The 19826-nt window shown below is 34.4% G+C and overlaps 1 protein-coding gene and 1 long non-coding RNA gene across 2 annotated transcripts in view; one reads left to right on the forward strand and one right to left on the reverse strand.

Moving 5' to 3' along the window:
• LOC113091265 (electrogenic sodium bicarbonate cotransporter 1-like) overlaps positions 1-19826 on the forward strand; it is a gene marked incomplete at its 3' end in the record, with an annotated part of 72896 nt that overhangs the window by 32427 nt on the left and 20643 nt on the right. The gene's annotated exons all lie outside the window — the stretch shown is intronic.
• Positions 2673-5522, reverse strand: LOC113091253 (uncharacterized). Its single transcript, XR_003287319.1, has 3 exons — positions 5485-5522; positions 5015-5125; positions 2673-3179 (listed from the first exon to the last, which is right to left on the reverse strand). It is a non-coding gene; the product is annotated as an uncharacterized LOC113091253 (long non-coding RNA).

Raw genomic sequence — 19826 nt, forward strand, 5'->3', positions numbered from 1 at the left:
TCTAAGTAATTCTTCAGGAATTATCTGATAATTCTTAATAGGCCTAATGTTTCAGGTTCAAAATAAGTCCTGCATAATTTCTTACAAAACACACTCACAAAACAATTTACTAAATAGGCAAAACCTCTATAAAATGTATTGCATTTATTAATATTGCATTTTCATACTACTGCTATTATTGCTAATAGCATTTATATGAAAGGGTCACAATTCAATGTAATTGTGTAAAACTGTCCATTAGTAGTTACTTCATAGTTATTTTTCTAGAACACTAAGTAGTAGATAATCAATAGTAGTTCTTCAGGAGGTATGACAGAATACATTAGTTATTGATTAGCTAACTGTTACTTAACATAATCATAAAATTATATTACATACTGATTAGTTAACACATCTTCCTTAGTAGTTAACAGTAGTGAGTTAAGTGTTAATGAATAATCACCTGTTAGTTCTTCAATAATTCCTTATAAGTTATGTAGTAAGTAAGAAACAGTATTCTAAAGTGTTACCGACAAAATTAATGTCTTGTAATGTATAATGTACGCTCAGCACCGCTGAGTGTTCCCGTGATCATTAAATCGAAACATGCACGCGTATTTAAAAGCAATTTTTATACCCCGCATTTTGAGAGTGACTCCCTGATGCTCGCAAGCTAGGCTTGATAACATATCTAGACTGTTATTAGTATGTAGGCTATAACAGGTTTTGTAGTTGTCTATAGATCTGTTATCTTTCTCTGTTTGAACTTTGAATATATAAAGAGCACTTATTGTTTCTACTTAATACAACTATTATGTTATTTGTTATGTGTTTATTTGTATGTTCAGTTTGTGAAAAGAAGTTCACTTTCAGTCAGTCACTCTCAACGTCACATCGGTGATGACTGACAAATTGTGATCCCACTTCTAGAAGCTCATGATTCATGACCGGTTCCAATGTCTAAAGAGACTCAGATAAAATCATGCAGGAGAAAATCCAGGCAGTTGAACAAAACCTTTTACACAGCTTGAGTGTTGTTGTTTTTACTGCATATGATAATTCATACTCAGAAAGTAGAACTGAAATTATATTGATTACAAGATGATTTTTCCAGTCAAACATTTTTAGACCAGAAGTTGGTCACTGAGATTCCTTTTTTTTTTATCTGTAAAAATCTTGTCTTGTGGCTTGAGTTAAGTGTTGGCATTAATGCTAATCAAACAATAAAAGGCGAGAAGAAAAATAATTACATTAATTTCTCAAGTAAATCATTATTAGTTTGTTTAATTTACATCAACAAAACAAATTTATGGGTTAAAAAGAGCAGAAAGAGCTCTTTAAGATAACAATTGCATGTCAATACTTCTGACAGTAAAGAGTGCATGTGTTAAATAAAATGAGTTTGGTCCCCAGTTAGATGGTGATGTGTGACGCCTGTTAGACTGAATCACCTCTTCTTACATCACAGACACATTAACATTATATGTTAACTTAAGAAACAATATTATATGTTAACTTAAGAAACAAAAGTATATGTTAAGTTAAGAAACAATATTATATGTTAACTTAAGAAACTACATTATATGTTAACTTAAACAATATTATATGTTAGCTTGCTGCATTGAAAAATTTCAATTGAGTTCAGTAAAACACCTTTTAACTATGCCACTTTAGCTGTTTAACACTGACATTTTTCAGAGGCTCCATTTTTTGTAGGGTATTATCAGCATTGCCATTATATTCAGAAATAAATAAATAAATGAATAAATGTAATTTGTTAAATGTAAAGGCAACCAAACAGATCACGTCATACTTCACCATCTAACTGGGGACCGGTTTGATCTTGGAGGCCAATTTGTGCATTTTTTTAATAGATAGATAGATAGATAGATAGATAGATGGATGGATGGATGGATGGATGGATGGATGGATGGATGGATGGATGGATGGATGGATGGATGGATGGATGGATGGATGGATGGATGGATGGATGGAATAGTGCTAATGTTGATCTGAACACTTAGGTCCCCTGTTAAATGGTAAACTGCGACATCTCTTTGGTTGCTTTGACATTTCTTCAGAATATCATGTTGACTTTGAAAATATTCAATTGGCTAAATTTCTAAATCAATGTTACAATCAACATATATTGTAACATTATATTATCATCCTTGCCATAGCATTCAGAGATGGTGAGAATGTGAATTATTGTTAAATGTAAGGTCAGCCAATCAGGCGTCACACTTCACCATCTAACAGGGGACCAGTGTGCTTTTTTTATTTTTTTATTTACTGCATTAAAATCTTCAGTTGGCTCCAGTAAATTAAATGAACTGAATGTCTTTTAACATTTGCACATTTGTAGATCCAACTGAAAATTCTCAATGCAACAATCAATAAATAATTTTGAGTTTTGACCTCCATGTGTATTAGTGTCAGGTGTTGTATGGACAGCTACAATAAAATACTTTAAGCATTGGCACTTTAGTCGTTTAACACACTACCATTTTTCAGAGCAGCACTTGATTTAGGGGATCCATTTTTATTATCAACATTGCCATTACATTCAGAAATAGGCAGAATATTCTATATATATATATATATATATATATATATATATATATATATATATATATATATATATATGCAGACTTCCTGCATTGAAAAGGATATTGTGAAAAAACAAAACAGCATTTTGAATGAAATCAAGTCAAACTTTATTCTCATAATCTCTCTAAAAATAGCTCTCAGGGTTTATGGGCTCAGTACTGTTGACCCAAACTTCTCTTAACTGAAATTATTCTGTTGAGAACAAAGTATTTAACTGTTTTCTGGTCTCTTCCATTATCCTTTAGAATCCTGTTTGCATTTATGCATCTTTCACAGTCCACTTTTTCAGGAGCCTTCATTTCCTCAAAGTAGATCTTGAAACAGTGTTCTATGACTTTCCTCTCTGTTTCTGACCAGGGCTTTGCACATAGTTTTGGCTTCCTGAAGGCTTTCCTCAATAGTAGGATGCTCTTCCACTGATTTGCTCAGCATTCTGCTTAAGATATTTTTTGTCTTTCATCCCATTGAAGACTGAAGTTACTCGTTCTGACATGTAGAGACAGACCAAGTGGATCCTGGGTGTAGGGTGTAGTTGTCTGATGAGGGTGTTGTCCATCCGTCAGGATGTAATGGACCAAGCATCCTGCTACCTGTAATATAGAAGATTCATTTATAACAATGTCTAGTAATGGCCACCTGACTAAGCTGTACAGAATTAATAATGATATTGTTATGAACGCTGAAAGTGACATGCAGAACATTTCAACAAGTGCTCTTTTTTGTAAAACTGATTTTAATTAATGCTTTAATTAATTATTTTAATCATATTTGTTACAGACTAAAATTGTATTATTGCATACATTAAACTTTTTGACTTGCATCCCCTTTTATACTCAAACCCAGACCCAAATTAAAAGAAGTAGTTCATGTAATAACACACTAGTAATTCATGATTAACCTAACATTTTAAGGATCCAGAATTGTGCATTAGTTAAGAATAAACAAACCAGTAATTAATTATTAACTTTTTCACAATTATTGAGTGGCACTTACTAAGTGATATTCAAGTTTATTGACCAGAATAAGCCAATAATTATTGATTAACTAATGCATTGTTCTGGATTACTTATGCATTATTCCCTTAAAATAAAGTGTTTTTTGTTAAGTGTAAAGTTTCACTTTACAATAAGTCAGGTCATGTCAATTTCTATTTATAGAGCACAACATTAACACAACCATCATTGATCCAACGTGCTTTACAAGAAAAGTTTACTTTAAAAGCAACAGAGATTGAAATAAAAAATATGTATATATACACATTTAAAAAAATAAAAACATACATCAAAAGAACTGTTCACAGCATCACTCAAATGCAAGAGTGTAAAAATGAGTCTTTAAGTTTGATTTAAAAACACTGAGCGATGGACTGGACACATTAACTAACAATGAGAAATACATTTGTTTAAATATTTAAGCTTTGTTAACATTAAAAAAAATACAACTGTTTATTTTTTGTTAATGTTAGCTCAACTACATTAAATAATATTTATTAATACATTATTAAAATCAAACATTGTATTTGTTAATGATGAAAGTAATGTTTACTAACATTAATAAACACTTTAAAAGTGATTTTCATGTTAACTAGTGTTAACCAATGACATCTTATGGGAAAGTGCTACTATTTTATGAAATATAGTAAAGACCATACCAATGCGGATTGTTTTTTCTTCACTTTGATCAGTAATCTCTATTGTGTTGTAGTGCTATCTGCTCTGTTCACGCTCTCTCTCTCTCCCCCACACAAACATTCACACCTCTCACAGGATCAACACCTGACCAGTGAGTCTGGGATCAGGAAGATTGGTTTAATGTTTTTAAAAGAAGACTTTTCTGCTAATCAAGGCTGCATTTACCTGATCAGAAATATTGTAAAATGAATTTAAAATTGTGAAATATTATTACAATTTGAAATAACTGTTTTCTTATCGAATGTTCTTTAAACTGTAATGTATTTCTGTGAAGTGCAGCTGTATTTTCAGCATCATTACTCTAATCTTCAGTGTCAAATGATCTTCAGAAATAATTTAAATTAGCAGAATTGATGTTCTTTTATGAACAATTATTATTGGTTCTCAATCATTAATAAGGATTCTTATATTATCAATGTTGAAAGCATCTTTTCCGTCTTCATAGTTTTGTGGAAACTGTGATATATAGTACTTATAGTACTTATAGTATAGTAGCTGTTACTTTAAACTGTGATAATAAATGAAGACTTGGTGAGCAGAATATTCTTTTAAAGACATTTAAAAATCGTACTGATCCCAAACCAAACTGATTTAAGATTGTTTGTAACAAGTTTGCCAGGTTAATTCCATTATTTTACATTAAAACTCAAAGTAAATTTGATTTACTACAAATAAATAACAATTCATGAAATAACTCTGAAATATGAGCTAAAGTTATTGAAATAGAAATGTACCTGTCTCCATGGGCAGTCAGGATCTCTGCAGTCGAACATCATTTCTTCTCCTCTAGTGATGTTTGTGGTCCCAAATGCACACAAATCTGCTCTTTTCTGTTCATCAACAATCTGTTGGTCACAAACACATGCACATATTAGCTTTAGAGAATACATAAATTTATGATACAAGTTTAATATGTGTCCCAGTTGTTTTCGAGTTCCAATGATTATCAATATTTTATATTTTATCAAGTATGATTATCAGTACATTACAATCTTTATAACTGTGCATCAAAATTAAAATACACATAATATTCAAGCCTCTGATTATCTATAATTTCTGTTGTTATTTTTTCACACTGCACACTATGAACTAGTAATAACATTGCACAGTGCACTTCTTGAAATTCATAAGCTACTATGGCAAGTATTTAATTAATATTTGCAGTCATACAGTATTGGAGACCGAGTCTTAAATGATAACTTACCTTTCTCTTGACTCTTGACTGAAATATGTCTTTATCTTTCCCAGATGCGATGAATTTCAAAGCTTCCTTTTCAGGACAGACTCTTCTGGGTCTCATTTTCCTGTGAAATATTCAAGATTTTTTTAGGGTACACTGCATTTGCCAAAATGAAAAACAATATTTAGAAACAACCACAAAAAAATCTATCAACAAATGAACAAATATATACAGTAAATAGAGATTAAACAGCACTAACATTTACTAAGAGACTACATACAAATTTTAACAGTCTGCATGCATTTTTGACACATTTATTTTTTAAGGCTATCATTTACATGTTATCAAAATCTAAATTCAGAATATATAACTTACCTTTTCAGTGTTGAATGGAAAAAATAGATGAGAAATGGCCTTAGTAGGCTTTGTTGTATGTGGTCCCTTGTAGGCAATGTAGGAATCTCAAAAAGCAGTTTGTCCTTTAAGGTTTTGGAATTTTATTTCACAAAAAAACTAAAAAAGTCAATGTAGATTCTGTCAGGAAAACAGTATATATACAACCCAACCCAGATATCTGGAGCGTGATTGGATGAGACTCAGTTAGTCTGGATACTGTTGGTACTTTTTGCTGTGAAGGGCCAGGTGATAATGTGGAGACATTAGTGTTATTAGCATAAGAAGAGAGCGCAATCAGTTTACCAGACACTGCTGGGGGAACTGGGGGATGTGGGGATTCTTTAAAACAAGTCACTTTGACTGGGATTGGTTTGCTTTTAGATTATGTAGCTTGAAAAATAATCAGGGAATTTTTTTTTTTTTTTACACTCAAGGGCATTTAGTGCTAGAAAGATTATAAAAGTATTGAAAACTATTTGTGTTGTATTCAAAGTCTTCTGAAGTCATACAATAAGTTTGTGAAAAGTTTCAACATTGAGGTATTAATAACTGAAAATGATTCCACTCCATAAACACAGTCATCATAAAATACAGCTGAATTTGAGTTTGAGATAAAAGACATCTAAACTGACGTAATAAATGTCCCTGTCCACAGCGTCTGTTGATGCAAAGGTATCTTAATGAAACCAGTGAAATACCCTGCACATGGAAAAACTGCACTAAATGGACAAACTAAACAATGACACCAAGGGCTCCTGACCAAGAGTCAAGGATTGAGAAAGAGTAAAAGACGGTCCCCAATGAGACTGTGTATTGTGACGCCTGTTTGGTTGCCTTTACATTTATCAATATTTCATATTCTGTTTATCTATGAAACAACAATGTTGATAATAACACTAAAACAGCCATTCTTGCCATCAGAAATAGTTAAACTTAAGTAAAAACATAAGACATAGAGTGACTCGTCAGGTCGAGATGCAATGCATAAGAGAATGGCCAGCATGCTGATGACCGGTCATACAGACCGCATCGTACAGACAGTGATCACATCCTGATGTAACCCATCGCTCTCCAGCTGGAGGAAGTGCTGCTTTATAATCACAGAACATTCACTCACTATTAAAATGATTCTGGCTGCTAGAAAGGAGAACATATCCTACAACATGAGTAAGTTCTACATTTTCTAATCACTTATTCTACAAATGTTGCACCTATGTTTAAGCATGTTAAACAAAACTGTCTTTCCTTTTTTCTTTTAAGAAAAGTCAAGTCAGCAGTTCACATTGTTCACTCTAAACAAGAATTTCACTTCCATCAGAAAGTTCAGTCCTCAAAAAAAAAGGTATGTTGCTACTCAATATATTTTGAATATAAAATGTTCTGAATACAAAAATATATACTCCCAAAAATGGAATTGCCACAATCAACAAGAATAATAGATGTCAATCTCATTTCAAGACAAGTAAACCTCTTAGTGTTAGTGGATATTGATTTGAAAATCTTTCAGTTTCAGGGATCAGCTTTAACGTTTAAACCTGTGAGTTTTGGCTGTCCATGTTAAAGACTGGAAATGTAACAATAAAATAAACATCCTATAAACACATTTTCAGCAATTATGGAACCTCCAAAGATTTGAGCCATAATCAATAATTTGTATTGTATATTTTCTATTAGCTGCATGCAGAATCTGGATTGTTGGGACAGTTACATTGGACGGGGTGAAAAGCGAGCAAGGGAAACCATGGGCACCAATCTCAGTGTGTCCTCCCAGGTCCAGTGTTTGTCAGAGGAGGCATGTGTTGGGGTGACCTCCTTCCTTTCTTCCAACAGTGTCTTAAAGAAAGAACTGAACAAATGAAGATTATGCTTTCTTCAATCGACCAGAGGCTCCACTGGAGGAAAGGTGGACAAAGTCAGGAAGTTTGTGAACGATGTGATGGCCAAGTTTGTTCTCTGTGTTAATGGAGCATTGTCCATCATCCACACATAGTGTTTGACAAACCTGAGCTATATTTAAATGATGAGGTTCATTTAAGCCCTAAGGGAAATTATATATATTTTTTAACTGATATTATCCAGTGTTTGAGAGACCAGAGACCATAAACCTGATGCCGGATTGGTGCATGTTATGGGAAAGAAGGTCTCCTGTATTTTTTTTAAGTACCTGTAAAAGTACCCAGCAGTGTGTTCAACAAATGCCTGACTTAATAAAAGTGTTCCCCTGACTTACTGCTATGATCTTATTTTATTTATCTAGCATTTAAAAATAAAATAATATACAATGCCTAAAATATAAACAGCTTCTTTGCAAAAATGTTGAATTCAACCTAAATTTAATAATAATAAATTAATATCTGGTATAATTAAATACTATTTGTATCATTTCATTTATAAAATACACTTAAATAGACCTGCTTTCTTTTCTGGGCTTTGCTTGTATGTCCAAATATCTGCTTGCTGTGAGAGGCCAGGTGATAATGTGGAGGCATTAGTGTTATTAGCATATGAAGAGAGGAGACAATCAGTTTACCAGACACTGCTGGGGGAACTGGGGGTGTGGGGATTCTTTAAAACAAGTCACTTTGATTCGGATTGATCTGCTTTAAGATTATGTAGCTTGAAAAATAATCAGATTTTATTTTACTTTTTTATAATGCACTAGCCAGGAAAGACCATCATACACATTGTAGATACTGATATAGATATATATATATATATGTATGATTCAATGTTTAGCTCTCCATTTTGTTCACTATTGCATGGTCATTTCTACACAGACTAAACCGTAAATGCTAAACTTACACAGCAACAGGTCTGAACCTGAACTGTACTACTAACGTAAAAAGAACACCGCAATTAAAGTATTTTAAATCATTGATGCAACTTATAAAAATTAAATTTTCTAAATGAGGAATTGTTTTATTTTTTTTGTGTGGCTTAACGTGGGGTTTTGAGTAGACTTTTCTATTTAAATTATTAATTTTAAGTTTACTCCGTGACGTCACGTTGTTGTTCTAATCGACGTTCAGAAGAATCCATTCAACATGGCGGGTAATCACAAGCGACTGGAGCAAACTTATGGAACAACTTGTAAGTACATCAAAACAATTGTGAAAATGTCTTATTGAATATCACGATAAAGGGATTGTTTTTATTTTTGGGAAATGCTGTTTTTACACAGCGCCCAAGTGCTTTTGAATGCGCACAGATTTGGATTCTATGTTGGCATCACTGCTTACAGTATGATGTTAACGTCAAAGAAGGGCACTAATCTTAACGTTAGCTGGCATTTCGTCACCAAACGATTTGAATGTCACTGATGTTAACTGTGATGTTCAGGGCTGTGTTTCTCAAAAGCATTATGAGCAAGTCGATTGTTGAGACCATTTGGTATCAAATGTTTCTACGCTCATCTTAGCCATACAGTGCTTTTTTGGGAAATGCCCTGATAAACGTGTGTTTGTTTGTTTTTTGGTCTGTTTTTAAACAACTAGCTTCTAAGAGTACTAATCCAAAATTAGGTTTAAGCTTACACACAGACATGAATATTGTAATATATTAAAATTACAAAAGAAATGTACAAACTTGTAGTAAACCTTTACAAATCTTTCTTAAACTGCAGGCTGAGCTGGATGCTGAATATAACAGAGTGAGCCGTAACACTTCAGGTAACTTCTGTTGAGCTGAAGAGCAAACCTAACATAACAGGACACAGACTTGGCTTTCTCTTTTCCATTGTCACTTAAACACTTTACGTTTTTGTGGTTTTCTAGGTTTCACCATATCAGAGACCTGCAGGATTTCACAGACATTCATGACAGTCTAAACGTCTGATCTTCATGTGAAGGCAAATCACAAACACTATCTGCCTCCTTCACCGTTTTTTTATTATTATAGTTTTTTTTTTTTTTTTACATGATGTCAACATTAAGGAGCTCTTCATGCTTTCCCAGTGTACATGTGTAAGAAGAAATGTTCTTTAGGACATAAAATGTAAGAATTAACTGCCATAATAGATCTGAAATAAGAGTGGTGGAACTATGACGTCAGAGCTGCGGGTTGCTTGGAGATTTTCATATGTTTTTTTTTTTAATGGAGTTTTTCAATTTATGAATAAAATAGTGCCTGTGGTAAACATAACTTGACAATGCTTCTTTTTATTTTCTACAGTGTAAACTCCACACACTCACAGCCTAAAACTTTCTTATTTAAATTAAAAATTAAATTTATGCATTTAGCAGACGCTTTTATCCAAAGCGACTTACAGTGCATTCAGGCTATCAATTTTTACATATCATGTGTTCCCGGGGAATCAACCCCCCAAACTTGCGCTTGCTTGCTTATTTTTATTATTTTTTGCTTATTTAGCTATTTATTAAAAACATCATTTTTCAAAAATGAACATAACTGCTTCAATATTTGTGTCTGATGTTGTCTACACTGGATGCGACACGATCCCCATCAGTGAAATGATGCTCGTTCTGTTTATGATCAAATATACTGACACTGTGTTCAGATGATGTGACACTATAGTGTGATGTCATCAAGTCTAGACACACTTTCAGCTCAGCGGGGCACGGCACAATTCTCACGTTCGGTGTAGACATGGTTAGACAGTGTCTGCTCTATTACAAATAATTTATATTTAAATCAATCAATAAATAACCTAAACCTGTGGCATTACAAGACGGAAAATATAGCCTAGAAAATATATTTCCACTTGCTCTGTCCTCCGTCCATGACACTGTTTCACTGCGGAGCTGCAGTTTAATCTGAACAGATATGAACGCTGAGTGGATGGTTAGATGCATGATGGGCTAGTATTAAAAACAATAAGGTCTTTCCAGCTTTAAGGTAATTCTGCCTTATATATATATATATATATATATATATATATATATATATATATATATATATATATATATATATATATATATATATATATATATATATATATATATATATTTATTTATTATATAATCTTGTCTCAGTTTTAAATTTGACTGTTAAATTATAAAGAATGACATTTTAACTGCTTTGGAACTACTTCTTTGTCATCTGAATATTGATTTTAAGTAGGGGGAAATCAATTAAAATTGTAAATCAGATTTTTTTATGAAAAAATTAGTTTTTTGTTTGTTTGTTTTTTAGGCCATATCGCCCAGCACTAGAACGATCCCATGGTGAATTACTCTTCTGGGTTCTGATGTTAAAGTTCCCCCCACTCTGTTGGCATTACATATTAATGTCTACTTTAGTCTCTGACGATAAAGTTTTCCTCTCTGTGCTTATTCCAGGATGAATTGAGCGAGACATCACTGACACAAGCCCCTCTCCTGCTGATTGTGTTATCATGGACAATGAAATGTCCTGCAACACTGCAACTGTGATGAGATGATCTTCCAGTGTTTCACATTCAGAAATACACAGATCGTGCGGTTTAAAAAAGGCTGAATATTTTTTTGAGTTTTTGATTCTTTTTTTAGTTAGTATTTGTAATTTATAAAGTACCAAAATAATTGCTAAATGAAAAACATTATGTATGATAAACAGTTTTAAGTACACTGCACTTAAACATTAAGCAAAAAAAAAAGCTTTTTAGCTTGACTTGACTAAATTAATTCATGTAATTATTATAATGTATAAGTAAATAAAAAAATTAGAGTTGCTTAATTATTCTTTTTTTTTTTTTAGATAATTGGTGTCCACAAAAAAAATTGAGTATTTAGAACTTATGGGTTTTTAGAGTGTAGAAGTGATGTGACTAAACTAAAGCACACTGGTCCCCAGTTAGATGGTCAAGTGTGATGCTGGTTGACCTTACATTTAGCATCTTCACTATCTGTGCATGCAACGCCAGTGTTGATCATAACACTAAAATGCCAGTTCTTGACATTCAACAAACACTGTAAAAAGATTTTAGGGTAAAAAAAATAAAAGCATATTAATACTACTAGTGAACAATCAAAAGTAATTTAATTAATTTAGTAATATAAGTAATATACTAATATACATTATAGTCAAAATTGTGTATAAAGACAGATAATATGTGTAACTCATATGTCATTATTACATTCAGAAATAATGTAAAAAATGGCTAAATAGAATTAAACTTAGTAGGCTTCTCATGGCAAAATCAGCCAAATAGACGTCACAGTTCACCATCTAACTGGGGACCAAACTCATTCTAACAGAATCTCTTGTGTGTCTATTTCCACACTGCTTCAACTCTCAAGCGTTCTCAACCGGTCACATACTGACAGAAAACACTGTTTATCCACATGCAGGTGCTGTGAAAGAGGAACCTTTAGCATCAATATGCAGAATCTATGGCCAAATGTTATTTCCTGATGAAATAATATATTGGGGTACACATACTCATGGACATTTAGTGCAAGAAATATTATAAAAGTATTAAAAACTATTTGTGTTGTATTCAAAGTCTTCTGAAGTCATACATTAAGTTTATGTGAAAAGTTTCAACATTGAGGTATTAATTGCTGAAAAAATTCCACTCCATAAACACAGTCATCATAAAATACAGCTGAATTTGTGTTTGAGATAAAAGACATCACAGTGTCCACAGCGTCTGTTGATGCAAAGGTATCTCAATGAAACCAGTGAAATACCCTGCACATGGAAAAACTGCACTAAATGGACAAACTAAACAATGACACCAAGGGTTAACTGTAAACTGACATTAAGAACTTTTACTTACAAACTGTTGTTAAAATTAAATTTAAGATTTTAAGATGAAATGTAAGATTTTTTCAAGCATTTTTTACAACATCTGCTGAATAGTTAGTAAAATATGCTACTCATGTCAAACAAAATTGTTTTTGACAGAAAAAAAGTTGTGTTTCATTAAACTCGAAATAATGTAAAATTTGCGTATTAAACGAATAAAAACTATAAACACCGTAGTCCACGATAATCCCTTTAAATTGAACAGTATTCGTCAGTAATAGAATTGTTGAGTTTTAAGCTCCAGAATCTTTATAGTACGTTTGTTATTCGAGAAAGGGCAAATCAGCCAGACATGTATCGCACATCACCATCTAACTGGGGACCAAACTCATTTTATCAAACAACGTACTGACCTGCAATTGTTACCTTAAAGAGCTCTTTCTGCTGGTTTTTACCCATACAATGTCAAAAGTTTTGTTGGTGAAATCTGAAGTGTAAATTTGGTTCAATGATGTTCAATAATTTTTTTCACTTCAAAATCAGTTAATTTCAATGTTTCCATGTTTAGGTCACCATTTTGTTCACTACTGCATGGTCATTTCTACACAGACTAAACTGTACATGCTAAACATACACAGCAACAGGTCTGTGCATGTAGTGGTGATTTCTCTAGAGTAAAGCACACTGGTCCCCTGTTAGATGGTGAAGTGTGACGCCTGATCGGCTGACCTTACATTTAACAATAATTCACATTCTCACCATCTCTGAATGCTATGGCAAGGATGATAATATAATGTTACAATATATGTTGATTGTAACATTGATTTAGAAATTTAGCCAATTGAATATTTTCAAAGTTAACATGAAATTGGCAAGAAATGTCAAAGCAACCAAAGAGATGTCGCAGTTTACCATTTAACAGGGGACCTAAGTGTTCAGATCAACATTAGCACTATTCCATCCATCCATCCATCCATCTATCTGTCTGATCAAATTATCATCACTGATAGGACCTTCTCAGGAATGGGTTTTGATTGCATTCATACGTTGAGAAGTGTATTGGGGTTAAGCCAAGAAAATGTCAAATAAATGTAAAAAAAAAAATAATAATAATTATATATATATATATAGTTCATTATAAGAGGCATTACCTCTGCCCTTGAACTGTTGACAGCAGGCTGACTCTAATTATATTACTACTTTTTATTACTATTATTATTATTTGAAAAATAAAGAAACTAAGTACTAACAAACTTACTATAATGACACTTCTCAATGTATCAGTATTATAAGTACATATACGTATATTGTGTATGTATACAGTAAAAACTACATTTATTCAGACACCTTGAACATTTCAAACGCAATCACAGTTTATTTGCTATAGTTTAGATAATGGTAATAAAAGATGACAAGAACTCAGAGTTAAACTGTCAGAACAAATTCATCTTGATAATATCAGATAGCACTTAAACAAAAAATGGTCAGGTCTATTGTCAGAATAATTTTTATCACATTTACTGGTAGTCTACTTTATGAGGAATTTTTGGTTATAATATGTCAGTTTTTAAAAATTATATATTGATTGTTGCATTAAAAAAAAAAGCACACTGGTCCCCTGTTAGATGGTGAAGTGTGACGCCTGATCGGCTGACCTTACATTTAACAATATTTCACATTCTCACCATCTCTGAATGCTATGGCAAGGATGATAATACAATGTTACAATATATGTTGATTGTAACATTGATTTAGAAATTTAGCCAATTGAATATTTTCAAAGTCAACATGAAATTCTGAAGAAATGTCAAAGCAACCAAAGAGATGTCGCAGTTTACCATTTAACAGGGGACCTAAGTGTTCAGATCAACATTAGCACTATTCCATCCATCCATCCATCCATCCATCCATCCATCCATCCATCCATCCATCCATCCATCCATCCATCCATCCATCTATCTATCTATCTATCTATCTATCTATCTATCTATCTATCTATCTATCTATCTATCTATCTATCTATCTATCTATCTATTAAAAAAATGCACAAATTGGCCTCCAAGATCAAACCGGTCCCCAGTTAGATGGTGAAGTATGACGTGATCTGTTTGATTGCCTTTACATTTAACAAATTACATTTATTCATTTATTTATTTATTTCTGAATATAATGGCAATGCTGATAATACCCTACAAAAAATGGAGCCTCTGAAAAATGTCAGTGTTAAACAGCTAAAGTGGCATAGTTAAAAGGTGTTTTACTGAACTCAATTGAAATTTTTCAATGCAGCAAGCTAACATATAATATTGTTTAAGTTAACATATAATGTAGTTTCTTAAGTTAACATATAATATTGTTTCTTAACTTAACATATACTTTTGTTTCTTAAGTTAACATATAATATTGTTTCTTAAGTTAACATATAATGTTAATGTGTCTGTGATGTAAGAAGAGGTGATTCAGTCTAACAGGCGTCACACATCACCATCTAACTGGGGACCAAACTCATTTTATTTAACACATGCACTCTTTACTGACAAAAGTATTGACATGCAATTGTTATCTTAAAGAGCTCTTTCTGCTCTTTTTAACCCATAAATTTGTTTTGTTGATTTAAATTAAACAAACTAATAATGATTTACTGGAGAAATTAATGTAATTATTTTTCTTCTCGCCTTTTATTGTTTGATTAGCATTAATGCCAACACTTAACTCAAGCCACAAGACAAGATTTTTACAGATAAAAAAAAAAGGAATCTCAGTGACCAACTTCTGGTCTAAAAATGTTTGACTGGAAAAATCATCTTGTAATCAATATAATTTCAGTTCTACTTTCTGAGTATGAATTATCATATGCAGTAAAAACAACAACACTCAAGCTGTGTAAAAGGTTTTGTTCAACTGCCTGGATTTTCTCCTGCATGATTTTATCTGAGTCTCTTTAGACATTGGAACCGGTCATGAATCATGAGCTTCTAGAAGTGGGATCACAATTTGTCAGTCATCACCGATGTGACGTTGAGAGTGACTGACTGAAAGTGAACTTCTTTTCACAAACTGAACATACAAATAAACACATAACAAATAACATAATAGTCGTATTACGTAGAAACAATAAGTGCTCTCTATATATTCAAAGTTCAAACAGAGAAAGATAACAGATCTATAGACAACTACAAAACCTGTTATAGCCTACATACTAATAACAGTCTAGATATGTTATCAAGCCTAGCTTGCGAGCATCAGGGAGTCACTCTCAAAATGCGGGGTATTAAAATTGCTTTTAAATACGCGTACATGTTTCGATTTAATGATCACGGGAACACTCAGCGGTGCTGAGCGTACATTATACATTACAAGACATTAATTTTGTCAGACACTCTACAACGAATCCTCCTTTGATGTTTCTTATCGGCCAATGAGGGTCATTTTTGTTTGTGTTGAACAGAAAAAAGTCAAATAATAAAAACAATTCTACACAGACTAAACTGTACATGCTAAACATACACAGCAACAGGTCTGTGCATGTAGTGGTGATTTCTCTAGAGTAAAGCACACTGGTCCCCTGTTAGATGGTGAAGTGTGACGCCTGATTGGCTGACCTTACATTTAACAATAATTCACATTCTCACCATCTCTGAATGCTATGGCAAGGATGATAATATAATGTTACAATATATGTTGATTGTAACATTGATTTAGAAATTTATTTTCAAAGTTAACATGAAATTGGCAAGAAATGTCAAAGCAACCAAAGAGATGTCGCAGTTTACCATTTAACAGGGGACCTAAGTGTTCAGATCAACATTAGCACTATTCCATCCATCCATCTATCTGTCTGATCAAATTATCATCACTGATAGGACCTTCTCAGGAATGGGTTTTGATTGCATTCATACGTTGAGAAGTGTATTGGGGTTAAGCCAAGAAAATGTCAAATAAATGTAAAAAAAATAAATAAATAATTATATATATATATATATATAGTTCATTATAAGAGGCATTACCTCTGCCCTTGAACTGTTGACAGCAGGCTGACTCTAATTATATTACTACTTTTTATTACTATTATTATTATTTGAAAAATAAAGAAACTAAGTACTAACAAACTTACTATAATGACACTTCTCAATGTATCAGTATTATAAGTACATATACGTATATTGTGTATGTATACAGTAAAAACTACATTTATTCAGACACCTTGAACATTTCAAACGCTATCACAGTTTATTTGCTATAGTTTAGATAATGGTAATAAAAGATGACAAGAACTCAGAGTTAAACTGTCAGAACAAATTCATCTTGATAATATCAGATAGCACTTAAACAAAAAATGGTCAGGTCTATTGTCAGAATAATTTTTATCACATTTACTGGTAGTCTACTTTATGAGGAATTTTTGGTTATAATATGTCAGTTTTTAAAAATTATATATTGATTGTTGCATTAAAAAAAAAAGCACACTGGTCCCCTGTTAGATGGTGAAGTGTGACGCCTGATTGGCTGACCTTACATTTAACAATATTTCACATTCTCAATATCTGTGCATGCAATGGCAATGTTGATGATAACAATAAAATACCAGTTCTTGACATTTAACATACACTGTTAAAAAATTTTGGGGTAAAAAATATAAAAAATATTTTTTTTAGCATTAGAGTGAAATAATAATGCTAATAATTCAGACACTATTTTGCCTCACTGTAATGTGGTCCTCCTGGATGTTCGAGAATATGAATGTTTTAAGAGTTTAGAAGAGTTTAGGAGTTTAAAAGACTGGTTTGTGTTCAATCTCCTCTCAGAGCCTCAGAGTCTCTCTGGAACAGCAGGCATTCAGACAATAGAGGAGTGTGAACGACGTGTGTGAATTTGCCCTTACAGTTCCTGCCCCGGCCTACAGGGGCGCTGCTGAGAATGAGTTTAAACACACACACACACGTCCAGGTCCCCACTTGGTCAAAATTAAAAAAACTTCACCAGGGGCTTTTTCAGTTGATTTTAGCATGATTTAAGGCATGTCTAACAGGGGACCTGAAAAATGTCCCCTCTTAGCTCTGAGGTCCCCTGTTGGTGAGTGTGTAACGACACCATGGTCCCCTGTTGGATAGGTAGACAAGTACACACACACACACACACACACACATAATCATTAGCATTATTTATTTATTTATTTCCTCCTTATTCTAGTTACAAAAGTGATTGTGAAGAGCAGTGAGAGATTTTCATGAATGGCAGACAGGATGAATATTGGACAGCTTCCCCTTTAAGACCAAATTTTGGATCCAATATACTTTTACATATGCGCTTTCTCTCGCAACTGTTTACATTCCCTTAAGAAGTTTATGAGGATACTTGCATGTGGACGCATATAAGTGTTTATGCATTCGTTCAAAGCCAAAAAAGCGGCAAAAATGCTCACGAGCTTTATTAATAGCTGATGCGCGGCTTACACATTCCTCTCACACAGAAACAGCATGCGCATATAGCTCTGTTGTTTGTGCTTCAACGGCCTAAAATCAGTTGTTTTGAACAGCAGTGTTTAAAAAAGCATGCAAACATTGTTTTTGTGACCACGCGCACAGCAACGTGACGTGAGTGCACGCATGCTGTTATTCACGTGTCTGCCTGCATCCCCATGTAATGCATGTAAGGCTGCTATCATTCAAATAATGAAAATGTATTGCCGTATTGCGGCACTACGAAATAAATGATAGAGCACAATATGAATCAATAGATTTTTTATTTCGTCCATCAGATTTATACTGTCATATCGCCCAGCCCTAAATGTTACCCCATCTCCATCCACACACACTATTCCTGATGACCAGGAAGTGACCAGATCACACTAGGATATGTGTGATTACAAATAGACCAATACTGTGCATTAGGGCTGGGCGGTATGACAATAATATAATGTTACCATGGTATGATGTGTGTATCGTTAGAGTTCCCTTTTGATACTTCACTCATACTGCATATGGGGAAAAGCTCCTTTTTTCCTCGATACTGAAGCCTTTTTTCAATAACGCAGTACAACTGCACTGCCATTGGTTTAATCTGTAAACTTTTTTTAAACCAATGACAGCGCTGCGTAGCTGCGCGAGCCTGTGGCGATGCAGCGCTCCAATGCCCGCCAGAATGGGCGGGGCGAATGGCTATATAAGCAGGCAATCGCCAGAGGAAATCAGATCTTACTCCTTCAGCGACGACTTCACTTCGCTGGATCTTTGCTGAACGCCTTCACCTGGAACTAGTTCTCGCCGTCGAAGAGGCACCGCAGCGGACCAGCTGAGACAGCTGAGACTTGCAGCGCTGGTGTTCTCGCAGACTGCCGCTCTTAGCGCCGATCTCGCGCCACCCGCTTCCCGCTTCCGGCCGCTTCTCAGCGATCTCCTGCCGCCATCCGGCGATCACAAAAGAGCTTTTTCCAGTGGTTTTCACCACTCTAAAAGAGCGTTTCTAATGCCGTTTTAACACCGGTGGCCATGCCGCGCCACAGCTGTGGCACATGCAGAGCCCCTCTGCATGATGACGACGGCCATGGTGAGTGTGTTTTCTGCCTGGGAAAACCCCACGCTGAGGCTGCACTCACTGAGACTTCATGCTGCTTTTGTGAGAGCATGAGTCTCGCCTCTTTGCGCTCGCGGATTGCCTGCCAGGCCTCGGCCGGCGTGACAAGAAGCTGGATAGTGTCGGATGGCAGGCCGCTGATTAGGGGCTTGAACACTGAAGAGTGTGGAAGAGGAAAACTGCTCTCTTTTTGAAAATGTGAAATATTTATTGTGTTCGCCATAAGCACCCAGCTCGCCCCACTAGGCGCACTAAACCGCCCACCGTTGTTGCGTCCACGCAAAGCGCCGTTGTTATGGCGAACACAATAAATATTTCACATTTTCAAAAAGAGAGCAGTTTTCCTCTTCCACACTCTTCAGTGTTCAAGCCCCTAATCAGCGGCCTGCCATCCGACACTATCCAGCTTCTTGTCACGCCGGCCGAGGCCTGGCAGGCCTTCCCCGGAGTGTCCAAGTGGGTGTTGGGGAAAATAAAACACGGCTACTCACTGCATACTGGCTGAAATTCCGGGTCCCACCTCATGCTTGGCGGCACGGCGGCTTTTGCATCAGGGTCAACCAGGCCTGTCTAGCAGCCCTGGAGCCTTGGACGAACCCTGTTTGGTTAAGTCGTGGAGTACCCCTACAGGTGGTTTCCAGAAGGATTGTGCTCTCAACAGATGCGTCCAACCTGGGTTGACAGTGGTGTCCTACATGAATCACCAAGGC

Source organism: Carassius auratus, unplaced genomic scaffold (genome assembly GCF_003368295.1).
Source record: "Carassius auratus strain Wakin unplaced genomic scaffold, ASM336829v1 scaf_tig00214150, whole genome shotgun sequence".
NCBI lineage: Eukaryota > Metazoa > Chordata > Actinopteri > Cypriniformes > Cyprinidae > Carassius > Carassius auratus.